The following is a 7,386-nucleotide window of genomic DNA, read 5'->3' as shown; positions in this document are numbered from 1 at the left end:
CAAAAAGAGAGAGAGAGAGAGACAGGAAAGAAAGGGAAGATGAAAGAGAAGGTTCAGCCCAAATTGGCCCCAATGTCCGATTTATGAAGTATATAAACAAAAACAGACAAACACAAAGACTGATAAAAGTATATGACATGAGAATAAAACATATATATGCAAATAAAGCAAGAAACTCATCAAAAAGACCCCAAGTGTAAGATTTATATACTATCAGGACAAACACAAAAACACAGAAAGTGGTGGAAGAAAAAGATGGGAGAGTGGTTATAAATTCTCAGTGTGGGTGAGGAACGTTGTTTTGATTCTTCCTGGATGTATCTTGATATCTTTGTTAAAGGATTCAACTTTCCTAAGATAAAGCCAGATTAAAAATTGATTTACCTATAGGGGTAGTATTGATTGGGGAAAGGGGATTGCTTTAAAGTTTATATGAATATTAGAAAATAAAAATAAAAAGGAATAATCTAGACTAAACTAAAATTTAAAAAAACGAAATTCAAAAAATAGAAATGTAAAAGAAAAACACAGGTGTATGCATCAAAAAGTTCAGGTTAGAAGGTTATTATGGAATTTGATGTACTGGCAGCTCACTGTGATGGTAAATAGGTTAAAAAATTATCTATATAAAAAAAGAAAATGAGCCAGAATAGTGGGAACGAGTTAGAAAATAAAAGTTGTCCTATGAAGTAGTTGTGGTTGTTCTCTTGCAGTGTTTTTTTTTTTTTTTTCTTGGTTTGTTTTCTGGGGGAGGGGCCTGCCACGTGGGTTTTCAGTCAATGATGTTCCCTGAGTTATGTCCTACCGCCCACCTCAAGGGGGTTGGCTCTGAGGAAACTGTTGTTTTTTTTTTTTTTTCAGGCTTTTGTTCTCTGGCGGTTTTTATGTTTCTTCACTTTTTTTTTTTCCTCACCTTGACCGCTTTTGATGGTTTTTGTAGTTTTAGAGGAAAACAAACTGCACCCTGACCTTCCTCTCAGAGAGAAGCCTCAGTCTGACTTTCCCTTTTGCCACTGGCAGAGCAGGTTCAGAGTCGTGGTCCCTGGGGACGTGGGATCTTTTGCTCATACCCAAAACCACAGCAGTGGTGGCAGTCTGGGAGCTCCAGACCGCCAAAGAGATTCCAAGCAGTGATCGCACACTGAAATTTTTCCGCTGGCCTGGGCTGGGAATGCCTGGTCTTTCTTGGTCTAAGAGCGCATGGCTTGCACGCACCTCTTTCGTGAGCGGCTATGGGTCGCACGGGTGTCTCAGGCACTGAGAACGGGGTGCGGGTCTGAAAGCACCAGGCTGGCCTTTTGCGCACCTCTGTCAGGGGAGAGATTGGGACGTGTGTCTTAGGCTCTGAAACAATGGCGCCGGTCAAAGAGCGCCGGCTGGGCCTTTGTAACTCTCTCAGGGGAGGATGAGGGACGTGCGCGCGTATCTCAGGCTTTGTTGCAGGGCTCACCTGTTCTGCCATCTGGCGTGGCTCCCATTCCCTCACAGGAGCCAGAACCCATGCATTCTCAGGCACGCTGGCAGCTTAGCGACCAAGACCTGGTTTCTCTGGCTCAGCGCTAGGGGAGGCTGTCCTGGGACCGAGGACTTCAGCCCATGTCCCTAGCTGCCCCGATTCCTACAATTTCCCCCCTGCGATCCTTTGCTCTTTTTGAGTGCTTTCAACCAGTCTCCAAGTTAATGCTGGTCCCCAGACGCAGGGCACTCTCAGATTGGGGTATTACTTTCCAACCAGTCGCCTCTGGTGGCTCCCTCCCCCTTTTGTTTATCTTCAGATATCAGTCCACCATTCCCACTCCACTTTACCTGCCCACTGGCATCTTCTATCCCTGTAGAGATCCAGACGTGTATAATTCTGATCTCAGGCTAATTTCATGGGTGATCGGAGTTCTTTGGTAGGTAATCAGCTCACTTTAGGATACAGGTTGAAAAGGCACCTCCTCCTACTTCCCCGCCATCTTGTCCCCCCTCTATATATATGTTTATAAAAATTAATTTTTTTTTACAAAAAAGATTCTCGGGACGCCTGGGTGGCTCAGTTGGTTAAGCGGCTGCCTTCGGCTCAGGTCATGACCCCAGCGTCCTCGGATCGAGTCCCACATCAGGCTCCATGCTTGGCAGTGAGCCTGCTTCTCCCTCTGCCTCTGCCTGCCATTCTGTCTGTCTGTGCTCGCTCTCTCTCTCTCTCTCTCTGACAAATAAATGAATAAAATTAAAAAAAAAAAAAAAAAGATCTCCCTGATATGAGGAAGTGGTGATGCAACATGGAGGCTTAGGTGGGTAGAAGAAGAATAAATGAAACAAGATGGGATTGGGAGGGAGACTAACCATAAGTGACTCTTAATCTCACAAAACAAACTGAGGGTTGCTGGGGGGAGGGGGTTTGGGAGAAGGGGGTGGGATTATGGACATTGGGGAGGGTATGTGATTTGGTGAGTGCTGTGAAGTGTGTAAACCTGGTGATTCACAGACCTGTACCCCTGGGGATAAAAATATATGTTTATAAAAAATAAAAAATTAAAAAAAAAAAAAAAGATTCTCTATCCCTCTGCCCCTCCCCCTCTCATGATCACTCTCTCCCTCAATTAATTAACTAATTAATTAGTTAATTAACTAGTTGGCTTCTTCAGAAACAAATTCTCATAGAATTTACTAACTCAGAAGCATTTTTATATGAGATCATAAAATCATAAAATCTAAGTAAATTCTTGGACAATACAGACTAATTTGATATTTTTAACAGAACAGCTATACATTTTCTCCCTGATGATTACAGTACAGAGCATAAAACAAGCATTTAAAATGAGAAAAAAATGTAAAATTACATGTCCAGTCAATTTGTTACACTTCTGACAATTCTGCAGTGTGTCCACTTAAACATAATGTCTAATATCCTTAGCAATTTTAATACCTTGATTTAGCATAAAGTTACTAATGAATATTTTTTGGATAATTTTAAAATAAGGTTACACAGTGTGTGACTTATGTCTATAGAATGTCTATACCTTTTGATCAACTTAGTCAATGTGCTCATTTAAGAATAATATTTCTTGCCTATTAGAAGGTATAAGCAGGGTGTGTGTGGCATTGGGCATTATATTTAATGTGCTCATGAGCTTTGCTAGTTTACTAAAATGATTGTATCTGAAAGACAATTCTCAATTACCTTCACAACTCTCAGTAAAATAGATATTAGCTTAGTTTAGAAGTCATAATTAATATGGGTGACTGAGAATATACCAGAAGTAACATCACCAAAAAGTTTCACTGACTATGCAAGTAATAGAATCTGGTTTATCAAGGGAAAAGATGTATATTTAGCTTATGATAAAATGTTATTCCAGAATGTGAAAGGAATAGTAAAAAATAAAACCAAATAGATACAGAAAGCTGTAGATGATTTTCAGGGAGTAATTTTATTTGCTTTGGTTATATATATGATTTTAATTTTTAATTTTTTAAGCACTAATTGAAAAGGATGCACACACCCTGATGTCTATAGCAGCATTATCAGCAATAGCCAAATAAAGGAGAGAGCCCAAATGTCTATCAACTGATGAATGGGTAAAGAAGATGTAATATATATACACAGTGAAAACTCAGCCATAAAAAGAATTAAATCTTGCCATTTGCAACAATGTGGAGGAAGCTAAAGAGGATTATGCTAGGTGAAATAAGTAAGATAAAGACAAATACCAAATGACTTCACTCAAATGTGGAATTTAAGAAACAAAACAAATGAAAGTGGGGAATAAATCAAAGAGTAAAACCAAGAAACAAACTCTCAACTATAGAAAACAAAACAATGGTTACCATAACTGAGGTAAAGGGGGATAGATGAAATGCATGATGGGGATTAAGGAATGCATTTGTTGTGATGAGCACTAAGTACTGCATGGAAATGTTAAATCACTATACACATTTGAAACTAATATTACAGTGTAGGTTCATCTGGGTGGCTCAGTTGGTTAAGCATCCAGCTCTTGGTTTCAGCCCAGGTCATATTTTGGTTGTAGAATAGGGACTTGCTTTGGGCCCTGTGCTCACTGCAGTCTTTTTCAGATTCTTTCTCACTCTCATTCACACTCTGTCTCTCTAAAATAAATATGAAATATTTTTTAAAATAATAATATTACACTGTATGTGAACTAACTGGAATTTTAAAAATCTTGGAAGGAAAATATGTATGTGTGTGTGCATATATATCTTTGAATAATGAGCCTGAAAAGAAGCAATGATAGATGTGAAAATTTTGCACAGCTCAAAATGATCAGCTAATTTAAATAAATGTAGAAGGGTTTTGGAGGCTACGGTATGGTTGGAGTCGAGGATCAAACCAGGCCCTGACTTGTGTCTCCTTCAAAGTCCGGACACCTTGACAAGGATGAGGACGGGAAAGTTGAGTAACACTGAGAAAAGTGTCTGTGCTATGTGTCGTGCGCTCGCCTATGTGACTTCGCACATGCTCACCCTATAGAAGGGAACAATGTGGCCAGGGTCCTGAATTCTTAGTTGGTCCTGGTTGTTCCTGTACCTCCCATAACCCACTCCCTGGTTGATTGTCTTGCTAATGGCTTTAGCCCAAACTACCTGGTATCATGAGGTTTGCTTGTAGTTAATGTAAACTTGTTATTGAAACTTGCGATCATCTGACTAGGTACTGATGTATTACTCCTCCTATTCTGGTCTCCCTTATAAATGACTGTAAGATGTGGAATAAAATCAGCACTGCTGGACATCATCTTCAGTGTCCCTCCTGCCCCCATCTCTTTGTCTCTTAATTTCTTTTCACCATCCTCTTAGCCCTGACATTCTCCTGGTCGATTTGTCACACTGGCCATGACAAAGGGGCACCTGGCAGTCTCAATGGGTTAAGGCCTCTACATTTGATTCAGGTCATGATCCCAAGGTCCTGGGATCAAGAACCACGTTGGGCTCTCTGCTCAACAAGGAGCCTGCTTCCCCCCTCTCTCTCTGTCTGCCTCTCTGCCTACTTGTAATCTCTCTCTCTTTCTCTCTCTGTGTCAAATAAATAAATAAAATCTTTAAAAATAAATAAATAAATGTAGAAATGTTTTGCTATCAAATACTACATTAAAGTAGGACTAGAGGGTGTCAGAATGGCACAGATAGTTATATATCTGCCTTCAGCTCAAGTCATCAAACAGGTATCCTAGAATCCAGCTCAGCAGGGAGTCTGGTTCTCCCTTTCCTTTTGCCCCTCCCCTTAAGCATGTGCTCTCTTTCTCTCTCCCCCTCCCTCCCTCAATAAATAAAAAGCTTTTAAAAAATCATGTTGTAGAAAAGTATTAAAAGGCTCAAAAATTTATAATAATAATAATAATAATAATAATAATAAAGGAAGACTCAAATTTTTTTCTATTAGAACGACATAGCATTTATCTTGGTGCATTCATTCTGTTCTCAACTGGGAGAAGTACATGTAATTCTGTATCTTCTCTGTAATTTTCTAAGTAAGCAGATTTTCTGTAGTCCACAAAGGAGGTTGTAAGCAAGTTTTTTAACAGAAGACAAGAGAAACGGAAAGGAAAAAGCAACAGAAAACTTCATCAAAATTAAATGTCATTAAATGAAACTTATTTCTGTTCTTTATGGGGATGGGACAGGATATATGCTGCAATGTATACTGTATTCCCTACTGTGGGTCACTATCAAAAAGTGTGAAAGACACTGCTCTAAGTAACTCTACCCTAGCCACTTAGATATTCTTCACACTCCATGGCTGAGCCTCTGTCCAAAACAAATTGTTTAAGACATGAAACCTGTGGAAGAAGCAATTTATCACAGTTATAAATAGAAAGTACTGTGGGTGCTTGGGTGGCTCAGTGGTTAAGGGTCTGCCTTTGGCTCAGGTCATGGTCCCAGGGTCCTGGAATCCAGTCCTGCATCTGGCTACCTGCTCCACAGGAAGCCTGCTTCTCCCACTCCCACTTGCCTTGCTTGTGTTCCTTCTCTTGCTGTCTCTCTCTCTCTGTCAAATAAATAAATACTTTTTAAATTTTTTAAAAAAATTTATAAAGCAGAGAGTAATGTATGGTGACAGATGTTAACTAGGTTTATTGTGGTTATCATTTTGCAATATATATGAACACTGGATCATTGTTTTCTATGCCCAAAACTAACAATATTATATTTCATTTAAACTTCAATAAAGGAAAGAAGAGAAATTAATAAATTAATAGGCTAGCAGTAAGGAAAATTAGAAGGAGACAGAACAGCGAGTGAAGGGCTTTTAAATGACTCTAACTGATAAATTGCCTCTTCCACAGGTTTCATGTCTTGCACAACTTGACATGACAAAGGAGGAATGATGGCACAGGGAGAAGGAGAAGAAAAAAAGCCTGAAAAATGAAAGGAAGGGGGTTAGAGATCTTCCTAGCCCAGAGGCCCTAAGTGACTGAGGAAAAGTGAAGAAGTAGAAGAGAAAAGATAATGAGAATTTGCTGGGTTTGAATAGTATAATACCAATCAAGGAGAAAGAGCCTTTTCTCAGTTCCTTTTCTTCCATGAATACATGGCTACTACCGAGATGTTCACCCACTGGGCTTCATTATGTGCCTTCTCAAAGATTCTGTGTGTGCTCTCTCAAAGATACTGCCATCCTTGCACAGCCCTAACAATGACCTACAGAAGGGGTGAAATATGGGCAAGCTCAGCATACAATGAAAAGACTTAGTTCATTTTTCTCAGCAAATTCTCCCATTGAGTAGGGTTTCCTTTAAAAAGAGAGTGAGAGGGGCGCCTGGGTGGCTCAGTGGGTTAAAGCCTCTGCCTTCGGCTCCGGTCATGATCCCAGTGTCCTGGGATCGAGTCCCTCGTCGGGATGTCTGCTCCGCGGAGAGCCTGCTTCCTCCTCTCTCTCTCTCTGCCTACTTGTGATCTCTGTCTGTCAAATAAATAAATAAAATCTTTAAAAAAAAATAAAAAAAAGAGAGTGAGAGAAAAAAAAAAGAGAGAGAGAGAGTTATACAGCTCTCCATGTTCTGAAGTCCTTAAAGAAGCTACCCTCTTTTGCATTTCTAACAATTATTTCATATAAATATTATTCCTTGGGAATTAAGGCTTAAAATTATTATCTTAAATTTAAAATACTCCATATGGGGGCACCTGGGTGGCTCAGTGGGTTAAGCCTCTGCCTTCGGCTCAGGTCATGATCCCAGGATCCTGGGTTGGAGCCCTACATCTGGCTCTCTGCTCAGTAGGGAGCTTGCTTCCTCCTCTATCTGTCTGCCTCTCTGCCAACTGGTGATCTCTGTCTGTCAAATAAATAAATAAAATATTTTAAAAATATATAAAATACTTCATATGTAACTCCTTCTCTATTTTCAAAAGTGAATGTCCTTCCCTCCTAAATGAAACATAAAA

Source organism: Mustela nivalis (genome assembly GCF_964662115.1).
Source record: "Mustela nivalis genome assembly, chromosome: 6".
In the NCBI taxonomy this organism is placed as follows: Eukaryota; Metazoa; Chordata; class Mammalia; order Carnivora; family Mustelidae; genus Mustela; species Mustela nivalis.
The sequence above is the reverse complement of the archived record's forward strand: the minus strand, read 5'-3'. Positions refer to the sequence as shown.